Source organism: Macrobrachium rosenbergii, chromosome 50 (genome assembly GCF_040412425.1).
Source record: "Macrobrachium rosenbergii isolate ZJJX-2024 chromosome 50, ASM4041242v1, whole genome shotgun sequence".
In the NCBI taxonomy this organism is placed as follows: Eukaryota; Metazoa; Arthropoda; class Malacostraca; order Decapoda; family Palaemonidae; genus Macrobrachium; species Macrobrachium rosenbergii.
The window spans coordinates 10865851-10884220 of NC_089790.1; the positions used below are offsets into that span (position 1 = coordinate 10865851).

At 33.1% G+C, this 18370-nt stretch overlaps 1 protein-coding gene across 1 annotated transcript in view; it reads right to left on the minus strand.

Annotated features, from left to right (window-relative positions):
• Window positions 1-15614: 15614 nt before the first annotated feature.
• The window catches only part of LOC136832595 (uncharacterized), a 42356-nt gene continuing 39600 nt past the window's right edge, over window positions 15615-18370 (minus strand). The window contains exon 13 of the mRNA XM_067093770.1: window positions 15615-15752. The gene's annotated coding sequence lies outside the window, so the exon portion shown is untranslated. The remainder of the gene's footprint in view (window positions 15753-18370) is intronic.

Here is an 18370-nt window from a genome sequence, read left to right on the forward strand (position 1 = left end):
TTCTTAAAGTTTTGTGCCCTTATTTGATCTTCAGCAAGCTATCAACTGGAAAATAAGTAAATGAATTTGTGTGTGCATAAGCTATCCTTTAACTACACAAACATACTGTACACATGAAATACTATAGCTTACATTACTAATTTTATGCTAAAAACTCATGATTGCCCATGTAGTATATACACATTTTTTCTGAAGATTATGGATTATATTAACTTTTACACAAGATTAATACATATATCTTTATATGCATATATAAAAAGTACAATATCAATACAATGCAATATATATATATATATATATATATATATATATATATATATATATATATATATATATATATATATATATATATATATATATATATATATATATATATATATATATATATATATATATATATATATATATATATATATATATATATATATATATATATATATATATATATATATATATATATATATATATACAGTACACTATACATATAGTACAGGATACACAATTTTAAGGTTTTCCAAATTGAAGAAGTGCTGCATAACAAAGAAATATAATGAACATTAACACAGTACTTGAAGCTTTTGCACACACAAGTCATAAGCTAGCCTATACTAATGTATTAATAAGACATTTCTAAAGAAGTAACCATGTTTGGAGGTAGCAATTTCATGCTGGTAGCTTGGTAACTTATATTATTAACCACATTATAAATATATATACATACATTATATATATATATACACGTGTATGTGTGTATATACATATGTATATGTATATATAATTATATATACATGTGTATATATTTATATATTGTGTGTATATACATTTTTATATATGTGTATTTTTCACTTGGATATTTGATTTTGTAAACTGCTGAAAGGTTTTATTTTTATCCAAGGTCTACTAACCTATGGCAATTTTCTGAGCAAAATGTAACTTTCTGATGAAAACTGGTGAAAATCTGGTAAGAGAAATTAATTAGGGTTAGTACTGCATTGTGCTAACTGAACACACTTAGAACAATTTACAACACGAGCTGGATAAAATTCCAGTTATTAACATAAATGTCAGATGTAAATAACTTAGTTTTTTGCATTCTTCATAATGGAACTTTAATGACCAATATCACTAAAAGACAGTTAATACAGTGTTATACAGATCCATTATTATCGTTTGCACATCACGTTTGTTATGGTTAATCATGCCTGTCATCTTTTGTTCTGGCATTTCATGATCATGACAAAAACTGAGATGTACTAGTGTACTTGTGAGGAAAGACTAAGTCTTGAATAATGATCTGCCTGTCAGTGAGGCCTTTTGTTTTGTTACAAAATCCATGGGTTATACCCTTCTAAAATGGACAGCTGTTTATAGGTAATTTTGAAAATGGAATGCTGTAAATGTAAATGAAACTTCTTTTGCATTAACAAAAATTCCCAGTTAGACTAATGTTCTGTTTAATCTAAATTTGTGTGTTTATCATTCATCAGCCTTCTCCTAAAAACCATTTTTGTTACAGAAGTTTCATTACAGATACTGCACTTTACAAGCACCATAGTTTGTAAAGAAATTAATACAGAAAAGTTCTTGCCCAAAAGAGGATTATAACAAATGGTATGTTTATATTACCTATAATAATTAGTATTTAATTGACTTATGTTTCAGCTTTCGTTCACTTACGTTTAAAAACTATAGTATTTCAGCATTTATTTATATCAGTGGTGGACTTACTTTATAAAGGTATGCATTAAGAAATTTTGCTGCATCTCCTCTTCATTTGGAAAAAGGATTTTATGGTCAATGGAACTTCAAGAAATATTTAGTATGGTATAACATGTGGACATTATTCTCTTATTAATAACACAATTACTGTGATAAGTACTATGAAATTTTCTCTGCACATCAGGGTATTTTAATTCAGAAGTCCCTTCTAGTAGTTTTTCAATGAACTGTAGTTAATTTTTGCTGAAATACTTAAATATTTCAAGCTTTTTTTGATAAGCACTGTAAGTATAATTTGCTAAACAATAATTGAGTAATGCAGGAATACATGACAAATTTGTTCAACTTTCATCAATGAAAATGTCTACATAATTGCTATAAGATTGTTGTCATACTATACCTAAGATACTATAAAATTGTTGTCATACTATACCTAAGTAACAAGAATGGGGTACTGCCATGATAAGTTTTGAAAATCTTACTCTATTAACTGCCACGAATTTTCCATAAGTTTTGAAAATCTTACTCTAAGTTGTTTGCTTATGTGGTACTAATAGTATTTACATTTACTTAAAATGAACAGCACTAACTTTGTTTTAAAAAAAAAAATTCTCTTATGCAATGTTGTTCTGGTTAATACTCTGAACAAACTATATTATATTAAACTGACACATATGCAGACTGAAGTGTATGAAAATGACAACAGGAAATAAAATTTTATTGCAGCAGTTTTAAATAGTACTGCTTTATTATAACAATTCAGTTTAGAACTTACGTATGACACGATATATCAGCAAGTTTAAAAGAATGTACTTTATAAAATAAGAAAATAAAATTAAAATATTGTTCCGATATTAAAATTGAAGTGTTGCAGTTCAGTGGGAACGAACTGTTAACTGCAGTCATACTTTATTTTTATCAAATATTTGAATAATATTTTTCTTATTTAAAAAAGAACTGTGCATTGCTGTAATGTTTTAAACTGGTGAACTTCCTCAAAATAACTTCTTACAATTTTCTCTATGTGTGTCCAACTACATTTCTCTTTTATACTTTATATTCAGCAGTTAATATGCTGTAATACGCTGTACATATTTATTCATATGATAAATGCAATATGAAACAAAGCCTTTAATAGACTCCAGTAATGAGCTACTATTTTTATGCCTCTTGGATTAATTTGCACCTTTAAAAATCATTGGGAAAAACAAGATATAAAGTTTATTCAGAAAGTAACTTAGTGAGATTTTTTTCATGTTACTGCTCATAATTCTTTTTAGTAACTGCTGTAGATCATGCTATATAATAGGTTCAGAATGCATAATACTAATACTACTATTAATAATAATACAATACTAATTACTCTACTTCCTCTGATTTACATGATGCCTTAACAGAAATTTCCGGCTAGCTCTTGGTGAAGTTCTTTATTATTTGCTGTTTCAATCCTTCATGTTATCCAACGTGATAATTCAAGGCTGTTCATATCCACGTGATGCGAGTGAAAATGTGTTTTGATATAATGTTCAACATTCAACATAAGAAAAACATTTTCTAATTAAGCATGTGGCAGAAACTAAATCTGTTTATGAATGAAACTGTGGATGAACCTAAGATTTAAACAGTAAAGACCAGCTAAAGAGGACCGAGTTCATCCAATTATTTATATAAGAGTGCATGACCCTTGTTGAATTTACAACACAAGGCTGAATTCAAGGTCTGTGATCATGTCCCAATTCCTAGATCTCTTGCGACAGTCTTCTTTAAACCTGTTATTGCAATAACAAAATAACCATGGGATAGCATTGTTTTAGTATTTGTGTTATTGTGAAATTATTTTAAATGTTGACTATAGAAATAAATAAAATAAAAAAAGATGTAGTTTTTCTCCCCAAGACTTCATGCACCTTGGTGCTGGGCGAGAGGCTTCAGAGAGCAGCTATTTAGAGCCCACTCATTAGCGTAGCTCTTGAGTCATTGCTCTAGCTACATTAGCTAAACTAAATTTTTACCTCTTATTTTTTTTTTTATCAGGACCAACTACTAAACAACACAAGCTCAGCCTTGAATACACTTCTGATCACTAACAATATAAGGAAAGATGAGGTTGGATAACTTTCCTCCTCACCCACAGAATTCCAGTAAATAGTTGACATGGTAAAGCCAGATGGACTGGCAACACTGAAGGCACTGAGGGTAAGGTGTACATCTAGAAAGTTCTCCTTGGGTGGTCACCAACTAAGACTGAACCATGTTCATTCCCTGATGGTTCCTTTGGTGGGTGGAGGACTATACTTAACAAAATCTGTCATACTGCATACTATGCAAAATAACTTTTTACCCAAAGGCCGAGAAGAACCCTAAAAGGGTTCAGAGGTCTGGTTAAACAAATCATTTACAACTAACTAACTACCCAAAGGCAATCAACAAACAATGACAAAGGATATAGATATTGATACCCCTCCCCTACAAAAAAAATGAAACATCCAGTATATGTACTCCAACACCATAACAAGAACAAAACAAAGACAAGAAACTTGAAGGCTAATCCAAATAATCCTTTTATTTTGACCATATAGTTTCATTTCTTCTAAACAACTTACTAACCTAGACTAACTAGATCAATAGGTTTCTAAGGGCAAAAAAGAAATAAACCATTGGATGAGGCAACAAATAAAGTTCAGTTACCTATTTTCCAGAATATCAATAAAATACTGTAGAAAGAACCACAGTAATGGTCACTACCCAATGTATGCCAAATGACATCAAAGGGATGGCAATTTAGCCTCACTCGGAAGAGGAAGGACACAGGCGCAAAAAAAAAAAAATTCTAGAATCATTAGAATTAAAATATAACATTTATAATCTAAAACTATATAAAATTCACAGAAAAAACAATAAAGCAATAAAAAATGCAAAAATCAAATTCACCACACAAAATCTACCAGAACAAATGAAAATCCCTTGGTCAAAATAGAAAAGTAGGCCCATCTGTAATTAACCCACACCAGTGCAAGTCATGCTCAAAATCTGGAAATATGTTCTATGTTCAAGAAATGTATTATACATTAAGAGGTATGTTCAGTTTGCAGAAGATTGTACAAACTAACCTTGCACCACAGCAATTGCATCTGTGGATTTCTCACATCATTAAAAGTCCCAAGAATGTTCCCCTTACATAAAATGCAGAATTAAAGCTTATGATTGTATGTACAGGCAAGGCAGCATAAGAAGCTAAACTGTGAGTTTAAAGAATGAAGGCTACTTGATCCAATGAAAAATCCGTCTTACAAAACTGCTAAGAACAAGGTTTTCCTAAGTTCCACTATTACAGACAAAATACAAAAACATTCAGCAAAAACCAATAGCACAACAGACTCAAATGCATGATGCCCCATCAAATATGGAAGAACAAAAGGAAGTCAGCCATAACATAGACAAACTTGAAATAAACCATAATAGTAATTGACAACTGTACTCCCGCTCAAACATCAGAAAAATATTAACAAGAACATAACAGATCATTCTGTCAAGCCTAGAATACAACAATGTTAAACCTCATACTAACATAAAATAAAAAACACATTGATGAAATTCAACTTCCTCCAGCTGGAAAGGAAGAATGCCAATACAGAAAACACTACCAAAACCTTAACTGTAAAAATGTATTACAAGGAAGAAATTAATATCACCAGTTATAGGAGTCGTAGCAAAACTCCAAAATGAATAGAACAAATGAATAGGTATAACTAAAATGTTGCTGTAATGTGTTTCATGGAAACACACCAAAATGAAAAATTTAGCAAAATAATATTTAATTATAATACAAAATTTCATCAAAAGCAAATACAAAACTGAAAGTAACTTACATTTTATATGTATTAACCTTTTGACATACAGTATTACCAAGTCATATGTACCTATTATAAATGAAACCTTAGCAAAATTAAATTACAAGAAAATAAAAGTAAAACTCTTCAAAATGGAGATTTCACATGAAAACAAAACTGAAGTAAACAAAAGAAAAAAATAAATACCAAACAGTCAAACAATCAAGTCCTTAGGTCTTAACATTTGACACACTGGCTCTCTTTTATGGAAGATTACTATTGAAGTGTGGCACCTGTGGTGGGGGTTGGGGAAACCAGGCTGATGTTGGGGAGCAGACAGTCAACATTAATGTTGCTATATAAAGCAATCATATTATAGTTTTGATTGACTTGATGAAATTCAGGCTATCAATCCAAGGACTGAAAGACTTTTGGCCATTTAGTGCTTAAAATAGTGAAAAGAGGGAATTCGAATGGATGGACAGCAAGATAAAGAGATCCAGAATATAAAGGATCTAAGGGTGGAGCTAAGAGAAAACCCCACAGTTGCACTATGAAGTAATAGTTAGAGGGGCTGGAATGCAAGATTGAAGAAAGAGGAAATAGAGATAAAGTACAAGGCTTAAAATGTGAGTACAGCTAGGACCCAAAGAGCTGCAGCAAGCACCCTTTAGTAATGCCTAAAATGCACCACCTGAGGTGCACTGAAGACGCTATCCCCCTATAGGGAATGGTATTACAGTATTTGACAACGTAAGTCAAATACAGTACATATATGGATCAAAATTTGATTCAATAATTAAACAAGTAAAACATGCGTCGAAGTTTCTTCGGTACAGTCGAGTTTTCTGTACAGCATATAATGCTGTATGAAACTCTCAGCCACTGCCCACGAAACTTTCAGCTAAAGCCTGATGGTTGCCTGTGTTGTTTTCACCTATAGCAGTGCCAGATGTGCGATCATGGCTAAATTTAACCTTAAATAAAATAAAAATTACTGAGGCTAGAGGGCTGCAATTTAATATGTTTGATGATTGGAGGGTGGATGATCAACATACCAATTTGCAGCCCTCTAGCCTCAGTAGTTTTTAATATCTGAGGGCGGACATAAAAAGTGCGGACGGCCAGGCAAATAGCCATCTCAATAGTTTTCTTTTAAAGAAAACTAAAATGCTTTTAAATCAACTCCAAATCTGTAACTAAAAATTGAAAGAAGTGAACCCCCACTGTATGTATTGTGATCTATTAACTAAGCAATGGGCAATAAAAATACAAAACTTTTACTCTTTTATCATTTGTTAAAAAAAAATATGCATACACCCCTGAACTTCATAACAGCACACAACAGAACATATAAGAAATAAAGGTCCACACTAGGCAATTTATATTGGAGGTTACAAATCCCTATCAGGTGCAGACTTTGCCACAATTTCCTTTAATACAACTTGTCAATTCTCTTTACTTAAAAATGGTTCTATTTTTCACTGAGTGCAATAAATTCAGCACTTCACACTGGTAAAAATATTCAGCCACAATTATCTACTTTCAGTGACTTGAGAAGCATTGTTGAAACCCTTCAGAACTATTTTACTATAAATCCTTCTGCATAGCAAATTAATTTTACATTCGACAAGTTTTATGATGCTGGTGTAAATGGTGAAACAAGCCAGCTCGCTGCCCTTGAAAGAACAAAGGGAAATGTGAAAGTCAGATCAAATGTAAACATCCCAGTCAGTGGTTTATTTAACATTCCTAAAATCCATCATTTTTCATAAATGGCAGAATTTATGGAATAATGTACCTGATAACAAATTGATGATCGAACCCATAACTGAGTTAGGGCATTCTTCAAGCCAAAAAAGAACCCCATGCTAAAGTAACTCTGTCTCATCTTCAAATTGGTCTCAGTCACGTGACTCATAGCTACTTCATGAATAGCCCATGTGACTCAACCCCTGTATGTGGAGGATGCAGGTCAGCACTAACAGTTACACATGTGTGACAGTCCAAGCTTTGACCAAAAGTAAAATATGGAAATTTGTTCTGAATTTATTTTCAGTTTACCCAATTATCAATTATTTTAGAGAACATAAAGTTAGTAGATAAAATTTAAATTCTATTATTACAACAAACCCTTTGAGCCATCCCTATGAAGAGTTAAGTATCTTGACTCAGTGGTCAGTTTAAACTACTGTACTTAATAATAATAATAATAATAATGAGGTGACCTTCACTGATGGCTGTAGCACTGAATGTAATAACTGTTTCTAAGGGATTTTATTTGTATAGGGTCTTCTCTATACTTCTTATAACCCATGTATTAGATTTTCCTAATATACCAGCTACATGCACAGAGAAGATTATACAAATTAAAAGCTGTAGAAAGAGCAATAATATTCAGTACTAACAAATTGCTGCATAAGCTGCATTCAATTTGTTTAGTTTTTTCAATCTGTCTTATGGTTCGTTTTCCACAATTACTGTATTTTGAAGTAACTCTCCTATACTTGTTATTCAATCAAAATGGAGAGGCACCATTCTCTCTTTGGTGACCATGCTTTAAATAAAAGCATACACTGCATAAAAGTTGCAAATTAACTATGATCTTTATGGAGAAGTCTTGAGCCGGTAATGAATTATAGTGTGCCATCCAGAGGTTTTTCATCATCAAGGAGTTCTTAGGGTACATTGTTTCTAGGCCACATTCTGCTCAGGCTCTACTGGGCATGACCATGCCAAAAGACAAGAGTAGACTGATCTATAACAGTGAATCTGGCTCCTTCTATAAAAGGAGGTTGACTGGGGGCAAGATTTTTGCTGGCCACAGATTGAGCAAGATTAAAATCTCATTTGCTGACTGGCTGGTGAAATTCTCTCGTATGCCAATTTTTAGCTTTAGTGGTTACACTGCTGCAACATCAATGAACAGTGCAAACAGTTTTAGCTTTTTACCTCTGATTACTCACCCACTGGTATTTCCCAGCAAATATTTTCACTTGTAGAGAAGCAGCTATCGACTTCTTGACTGCATTGGTGTTGTTCACACCTGGGAATGCTTATCCCATTGTCTCACTTGGTGTTAGCCATCATCGGGTGTGGGTTTTGGTGGATCCTGGTTGAGACAGTGTCTTCACAAAAATAAAAAAATAGATATCAACTCCACAGGAATCAAGTTCATGTTAAAGACTTAACTTCATGTGACCAAAAAGCCAAACTATGCAGTTTAACTTCAGAAAGACAAGAATGAAGCACAGAGTTTCTCTTACACTGTTTACTGCCCAATATATCAGCCAAAAAAGCTAGCTCTTTCTTTGAATTTAATGACAGAACTAGTTTAAGAAAAGGATGCACTGCTGAGTTATCAAAAAATAATGTGAAAGTAGACCATTTATGCCTGTACTCCTAACACAGCAGAGCAGTTTCTCTGCAAATTCCTCCTAACTTCCTGTCGGCAGGAATGGACATTATGTGCCATTACTTCAATATGTATGAGAGAGGCCAAGTCACTGAGAGAGGGTGCAAAGTCAAAAAAGATGGTGCTTTTACTTAGCTGTGCTGCCATGCTGCACATGGCAACTAATGATCTCCCCAACCTCTTGTCTCCCTTAGATGTAAGGATCTTCAGGTCTTGGATTCTCTTGACCTATTCTTGTATTTAAACAGCATTACAAGTTCTCAGAGATGACTTTTACAATAACCAAGGTGGCAATGTTTAACAGCAACACATCGTCGTCTTCAAGACAAATGGCTACATTAGTTAGACTGATCCAATGTCTAGGAGAACAGTCACTCTTCTTGTGTCTGAGGAACACCAGATGATGTGGGTCTGAAGACATTCTAGACCACAAATGAGGGCTCAATATGACTGAAGGGTTTGTGGTGAAATAAAAAATGGTTATCATTGATCATTCATAAACTTCAAAGCTTATCAATTGCAGTTTTACAAAAATTAGAATTTTCTAGTACAGTTAGCTCTCAGTATCTACTACTAATTAGTATCCAAAAGCTTGCAGACAGTAAAATTGTGATTACAAAACATATTTTCCAAGTAAGAATACATGAAGAATCAATGTAATTGGACTGTACTAACAATTTCATCAATCTAAATGCATTTTTCTTTACCCAGAAACAAATAACTTTATTAGAAAAGTTTAAAACAAACTTACCTTGACAAATGTGGTGAGTGAGAAGCCATCAGCAGGTTAGCCTAGATGGCTTGTAGGTGTTGGTAGTAATGGTGGTGGAAGAGGAGGACTGTACCAACAATTTCATCAGTATATTATATCTAAATGCACTTTTCTTTACCCAGAAACAAATGTAACTTCATTAGAAAAGTTTAAAACAAACTTACCTGGACAAATGTGATGGTGAGTGAGAAGCCATCAGCAGTTAGCCTAGATGGCTTGTAGGTGTTGGTAGTAATGGTGGTGGAGGAGGACGACACCAGTTAGTTTTGTACAGTTGCCACTTTCACAACTCCATGGTCTTTTTCAAGAATCATTTAATCATCACAAGAGATTATCATCTTAATTTCATTAACGTTATGCTTTTGAAGGATAAGATGGGATGATGAACAAGATTATTGATGATTACTTCCTATTTGAAGCCAATTCCTGAGTAACAACATCAGGGAGAAATGAATCCAATCCCATGATTTATCACATAATCCACAGAAAGAAATCTTGCGAGTAAGACTCTCGTGCACAATCATATGATTCGATTTTCTCATAAATACCATAACTATGGTTTTGATGTCAAGCCTGTAGTTTGGGTCTTGATGTCAGTGGTTCATGTGTTGATTGGTAAATTTCTTTCCGAGTTTTTAATATAATCATAAATTTTTGTGGCCTTACTGCCAGAATGTCCCTCCCTTTTTCAATAACATCATCATGATTGTTGAATTAGTTGTTTGCTCCTTTAATGTTTTGCTTCTCCTTCCCTTTCCTTCTAAAACTGCAACAAGTCTCGAGTCAAGAGACACCAACGTGTTTAACAACACCATTAATGCCAATCGTCTGGCATGAACTAAAACTTCCTTCTTAAGTTCCAACTCCTCCATAGAAAATCCAAGAAATTCCATAAAAACTTCAAGAGCACAGTTTCCTCCAGGATGATGTACTTCACCAATTATGTAAATTGCCTGTTTAAGGTTAAAGCTGTTCTCCATCTTCTGTATCAGGGTTTAAAGTTACTCCTGCAACATCCAATGTCAACAAAATTCTGATGTACTTGACCTTAAAACCTCCATGATCCCTGGATCCACTGGCTGGAGCAATGATAATTTACTTTGGGGAAGAAATAAACAAAACAGTGGTATGTGGTTATAGAAGGCTGTAGGGCTGGAAAGCTATCATTTAATAGCAAAGCCTGAGGTCATTGTTCAATTCTTGGCAATACTGTAGTAGCAACATTCATCCTCCAAGCTAAGGGTAATGTAGTAATCCTAGATAACATGCATTCATCAGGCTTTTCTCACTATTCTAGAAGTAGAGAGGTAGGCTTATGAATAATCAGATTCATGCCTATGAAGACGGTGATGCACTGCTTTGAAGTTTGGCTTTCTCCCCTCATTTTCCAAGAGGATATGTTCTTTGAAAATTCTGGTAAAAATATCGAGAAGTTGCACCCAAACTGAAAAACTACTCTGACTGGTATCCATACTTCTTAGTGTAGTACTTAATCATTACGAAATCATTCAGTGCTGGTTTATTGGCAAATGCAGCCTCCTTATTAAATTTCACACTGTGGAAACCATGCAGACTCCTGAATTAAAAACAAACAACCAATGCTTGCAGTAAAAAGTTTAGCATTAGAATTATCCTTAACCACAGTTTTATTTAATTTAGTCTTTATTAGAAAGTTACCCAAACTCAATAGATGCCTTGTGGATTTTGTTTATGCATCCAGTTCCTAAGCATCTCATCCATTCTATAAAGAGCAAGATCCCACACAGTGTGCAACTTCTTGGCTAACAAAGATGAACCTTGGGTGATGCCTGGCTCAATATTGTTTTAGCCATACAAATCATTTGCAGTGTCAATTCAGAAAAGCCAGTATCCCTCACAAAATCTGCCATGTGCTGCCCATTGTTATAATGACAGATTACGTCTATTTTACCTTCCACTGACATCACCTTAAGCCTTTTTACAAAATTAGAGCCTGAAGTAGAATGCTTGGCAGACTTTGCATGCTACGGTATCACGAATCAATGCATAAAATTACTTAAAACAAACTCTGGTTCTCAACATTTGCTATCAGCTGCTGGTGAAAGCCAAACATCACGCACATACAACAGCAGAATATTTCAATATTTTAGTTTTTAAAAGTGATACCACTTTATTTTTGCCACAATTTTCATTCTGGATAATGCTGGCTGACAATATTTTGCAACTGCAAATTTTCTGGGTATCAGTGCATTTACACTGCACCAAATTCATGGTTATCAAATGATAGTGGCTGCAATTTGGAAAATGGTATTACATTCCAGTGGAAGAAAGGAATGATTAAATGCAATCATAAATCACATAATATTTATTAACAATGAGTGTAGCTGGTACAATTTTTATCTCATTGGTGGTTTGACTCATCTTACACTAATAAAACCATGTTCAGATATCAAAATGAAATTCTTTGTTTGTCTCTGCATTTGTCAGAAACATGAGTTTCAATGATGAAAACTCAAATCATACAAGGATAATTATTCTTCAGCCTCAAGATGATGCACAAGCTGACAATGAATAGCCTCATATTCTGACTAAATTAAGTCTATTGTTGCATTAAATGTTTGGCACTGGCATCATGCAATCAACAAAAATATATTAAATTTAATCACACAAGTGTAAAGTTGCTCCCAAAAGATGTGCTAACTTGAAATATCCCCAAGTCATGATAGTGAAACTGCAAACAATCACTAAGGTGCCCTGCTTTACTAAAGTCAAGGAGACATAACAGGAATGAAAGCAATGTCATGGATCATATGTAGATAGCTTATGCCAGATATGATTAAGACAAATTCAAATTAAGGAAGAAATTTAAATGAAAAACTAAATTTAAAAGGCTGTAAGAGTATGGACTATTATAAAAAATCTAACTAGGTTGCCACATTACTGGCAAATTATAGCTTCCCATGGGTAAACAAGGCAAGATTTTGAGTGTATAAAACTGCTGCTTCTCTTGCAATGGAAACTTGGGCACTTACAAAACACAAAAACATGAGATTCTAAAAAGGTGCAACTAAGATATCAAATGCACTGAGTGATTGCCAAAATTCATTCTTTATTTTTGTCATCTCATTACCCTCTACAACCAAAATAAATGACGAAGAAACTAATAACAATAATTATGTAGATATTAAACTTAAGAGATAAAAATCACAGATAACATTCTGCAGATTCTGAGAAAAGTTGTAAACAGTATGTGGTGCCAATCTTGTGGCTGCTCAACAAACTAATGGTGGCTGATTCAAAATCAAGCCGAACCACAGGAGTTCCTGGACCACAGAATGCTGGTTTTAAGAGGTTCAACTGTTCGCCCGCATGTGTGTGTATACTGTATACAGTATATATATACATATATTGGGTGGGCGGTGCCCATGCATTTTTCGAATATGTGAACCTCCCTCTAAAGATGATATTATTACTGGAAGAATGAGTAGGCACTGTCAGGTGACATCTGGCAACCAACTCCTCTCTCCCTGAGAGGGGTAGAAGTTCCCAGTAGCTGCCGGTCAATTATAGTGGATTATTTACAAATTTTTTTGTCCGCATGGACTTGTGAGTTTGCTGTTATTTAGCCCCTATTTAGTGCTTTTTTTCTTATAATGAGCCGCAATAAGCTCTTGTCAAGTGAGAAAATAAGTCAGATAATTGCTCTGCACAAGGTGAAAACTGCAACTAAGGATATTGCCCATGTTGTGGGCGTTAGTGAGCCATCTTTGAACTTTTTTACCCACCGCTGCACAGTTCGCTCACTAAATGCCCACAACATCAACAATATCCTTAGTTGCAATTTCCACCTTATGCAGAGCGATTATCTGACTTATTTTCTCATTTGACACTAGCTTATTGCAGCTTATTATAAGAAGAAGAAGAAGAAGGAGAGAAAAAAAAAAGCACTAACTAGGGGCTAAATAACAGCAAACTCAAGAGTCCATGCAGACAAAAAAATTTGGTAAATAATCCACTATAATTGACTGGCAGGTACTGGGAACTTCTACCCCTCTCAGGGAGAGAGTAGTGGGTTGCCAGATGTCGCCTGACTGTGCCTACTCATTCTTCCGGTAATATCATCATCTTCAGAGGGAGGTTTGCATATTTGGAAAATTGTGTAGGCGCTGCCCACCCAACATGCCGAGACTGTGTGTGTGTGTGTGTGTGTGTGTGTGTATGTATGCATATATATATATATATATATATATATATATATATATATATATATATATATATATATATATATATATATATATATATATACAGGCAGTCCCCTGGTTATCGGGCGGGGTTCCGTTTCTGAGGGTGTGATGATAACCAAAAATGCCGCTAACCGAAAAAATCGGCAATTTCGGCAATTTTTGGGGTTACGGCGCCCGATAAGCAGAAATCAGCGATTTTGGTGCCGAAAATTGCCAATTTTCATCGCTAGACAAGCCCCATAAAACCGGATCACTGTTAACCAAGCCCGCTGTTAACCGGGGACCGCCTGTATAATATATATATATAAATATATATATATATAATATATATATATAATATATATAATATATATATATATAATATATATACAGAATGTATATATATGTGTATGTATATATATTTATTATATATGTTAGTTATGTATTTGTTCAACCAGACCTCTCACTTATATGTGTTAGTGTTAGTTGTAAATGATTTGTTTAATAGATATATCACTTATAAAGTATGTGTATATATAATATATATATATATATATATATATATATATATATATATATATATATATATATATATATATATATATATATATATATATATATATATATATTCCTAAAGATGCAATTAATCAACTGTCTTATCAAAATGTAAAAATCATTAAAATAAAATTATAAAAAATCCAAGACAAATGGAACTTAGAATAAATAAACTACTAAAATACGACAAAATTCATAATACAAATGGAAATATTCATAGCTAAACCTAACAAATATAAAGTAAGAAGTAAAGGTTCAGAAACAAAGAGGTCAAGTGTGTTTACACAAAAAAAGGTACTGTAAAATCCAGCTCATATATTGCACACCACACAGATAAAGATATCACACCTGAATTAAGGTCACAAGGAAGTAATGCCTCTCCATCACCAGTGACCCAACCGTAAACAGATTTGTAAAAACAAATTTTAACCTACTTTGAGAAAAACTGTTTAACCATTTCTTGGAGCTTTTTTCAAATCATATAGCTAATATGCTCAAGGTGAGATAATCTGATGTACTTTATGTCTTTGTTGGTAGCAATGTAATTTGGTCTAGAATAAAATTATAACTTCATAAATTTCTTACAATTTCGTAAAAGAAAAACACAAGGTAGGAGTTACTGATAAAATAAATTTGAGAGGTAAACCATGCCTTGATGAAAAAAGTTTAGAATCTGAACTGATACTGTGAGCTCTATCTATCATAGTACTAAATGAATTATTCATACAGTATAGCTGTGGTGAAAAATTGAAGTAATTTAATTCCCAAAATGTACTGTATACAGTACATTCTTTTCCTATAAACTGAAGTTTCAAGTGTATCTTTATTCCTATAAATCTGAACATCCAAATATAACTTTTCATGCTGTTCTGTTTCACAAGTGAATGTACTAACGGGGTGATGAGAATTAAAATTTTAATTAAACAATTCCACATATGAAACTTTCTTAAAAACAAGGAAAGCATCATCCACATACTTAAAGTGCAATGGTGGTTTCAAAGCTATAAAGTATTCAGATAACCAAATCTTTTCATAAAAGCCCATAACACAATCTGCATATCAAGGCCTAAGATAATTTCCTATTGCAACTGCCTACTTGACTGTACAGCATACAGTATAACTTACCTTCAAAAGTAAAAATACTATTGACAGTACTGTACTTAATTCGAATAATTTTCTCAAGTCAGCTTTTCGAGTCCAAATGCTACGTGGTTTTCACAAGTATTATTAAAAACTAAATTGTTCTTTTAATTGGGTGTCTGTAAAATGGAAATTACATCAAAATTAGCTATTAAAACATTTTGGTCAAAATCAAAAGAAGGGAATTCTATGAAAAATTCAAAAGAAAAGCAATGTTAATCTAATTAAAGTGAAACTACTACTGTAATTTTGACAAATGCAACCAAAAATACCAACTGAACAAATTCATAAATAAAATTTCAGCAAAGTCTGACAATCTCAGTGTAATGGAAACAATTCACCAGACAAAAAAAGCAGACGCAGCTGGCTAACGAATATTCAGGGAACCAGTAGCACAAGTACAGAACTAATCGTTGACTACCACTTTTCTTTTGCTTATTATAACAGGTATCTCTAGAATCTCACAGACATGATACTGGGCTAAAAGCAAAGGAAGGATGAATCATTACATCTGAAGGGTTACATGGAGTTACTCATGTTTTGTATCAATTTTGCACAATATTAAGACAGGAAACCTTTTAATCAGTAAAATGAAGCAAAACCTTGCCCAATGTAGTCATTAGTAATATAATAAATATTTATGGTTTTACAATCACACTGATATTTCTAGTCATTTTATTTGCTAAGCTATTGGCATAATTTAAGAAATTGAGCAAACAATTCTCTTCAGGTGGCTACCTAGACACAATTTCCAAATGAATTATATCTGTTACATTATCACCCCCTGGGCAAATAAAGCTACGCAGTTTAGAATTCCCTCTCATTCCATCTTCAATTCCTTGATACTAACAAAAGGTTGATGGTTAATGAGTAATTTTTAAATGATATGGCAGTTTACCCAAATTTCAAAGAAAATCATTTATTTTAACAGTTGGCTCATTTCAGTAAGGTATCCACAGTGGCTGCAGTTACATCTGACTTGATCAGTAGATATGTTATATTTTGTACAAAACTGTGTTGAACCAATGACTGTTTAAAGTTAGACCTATGAAATGGTGGTTATATGATGTAAAAATTAAGTGTCTCACGAGCTCTCAGCCATCTATTAAGAAAATAGAGAAAAGTTATCAATATCAACTGAGCTGCTACAAATCTGTAAGCAGGAAAATAACTGCTGGCTCAATTGTGCAAAAGTATCTTTAACTTCATCTTGAGGGAATTGTTACTCATTGCCTACAGTGCATACATCAATATTGTGCTAGAGCAATTAAAAATTCACTACCACTATATCTTACAAATTAGTCAACAAAGCTATAAATACAATACTAACACACAAAACTTCCATATTTTTACTTATATTCTTAGCAAATGTTTGTGCAATGCATTTTTTGAATGACTAGATCAAATCTATCACGCTGGAACACTAGAGAAAATACTTATATGTACACACAACTACAAAACTATAAAAAAAGCTATTTTGACATTAATATAATCAGAAACACAGAAAAAGGGAGCATGAGGAAGAAGCTGTAAGCCACAAAAGACAAAAATCAAATAAATGTCCAAGTGAATGCTCAATATAAACATTAGGCATATTACAATGTCACATCACCCAAACTATTTTTTTACATACTTAGCAAGTGAAACCATTGTTAACATTCCACCAGAACATTTCAACTACTACTACTACTACTAATACATGATAATAATAACAATAATAATAATAATAATAATAATAATAATAATAATAATAATAATAATAATAATAATAATAATAATAATGATGAGGTCTAAAGGACCTATGTTTGTTTTTACATATGTTCAGGAAAATTCACTTGCACTGGGTAATTTCCTAGTGGACTTACCCTAAATATTTGATTTCCATATAATGACAAACCAACTATTTTGACATGTCTAAATGTCTGACACCAAACTTGGGAGTCTTTTACCATAAACAAATAAACTGATTAAAACTCAGAATTTCTATGGGCATAAAATGATAATATTTTTTCTGTTGGTACAATCAGTGTAATGAATCAAGATGCTAGTATGACAGCTGGATCTTTTTTCTTGCTTTTCCAAGGGAGTTTGTTGCTTTGGTAATCCTGAGCTCAAAGCACCTTAAGTTAGTGAGGTCATACCATCTGTTACTAAAGCAGCTTCCCTCTTAATATAAGGTTCTCTCCTACTTGCCAGTAATCTGATTACTCCTGCTCCTAAGGCTATTTTGAGAGAGGCTTCAGTTATCCTTAGTCTTCACTTCGCTAATAAGATCATTTTACATTTTCTATGAATTTTCCAAATCCATGTCATCTTTCCTTATAAAGAAAAAGTTATAGCAGACTGTAAGCATATCTAATACCCTAATCTTGTATCTACTTCAAGGACTTACAAATGTTCCAGAGAAGTCAAAGCATTAATGCAGAGGTTTATCAAAATCTACACCCTGATATCCATAGAATGGTTATAAGGGAGCATTCTGACTTCATAACTGATTATTTACATTTGAAAAGATATAATGTAGCTCACATTCATCCCACTGACTTCTTAGCAAACTTTTCTCTAAGGCTCCTAATCCGCCTACTCTTCACCTTCCAGACCCTGTACAGTATCGTCCATTACTGTACATTCGTTGTTTGTAAGATGTATGCTGTTTTATTTTGCTGAAAGCCCTATGATGCCTCTAGCTCTAACTGTAACTGTGCAACAGCCTTCAGAAGTTGCACACTCACTCTTC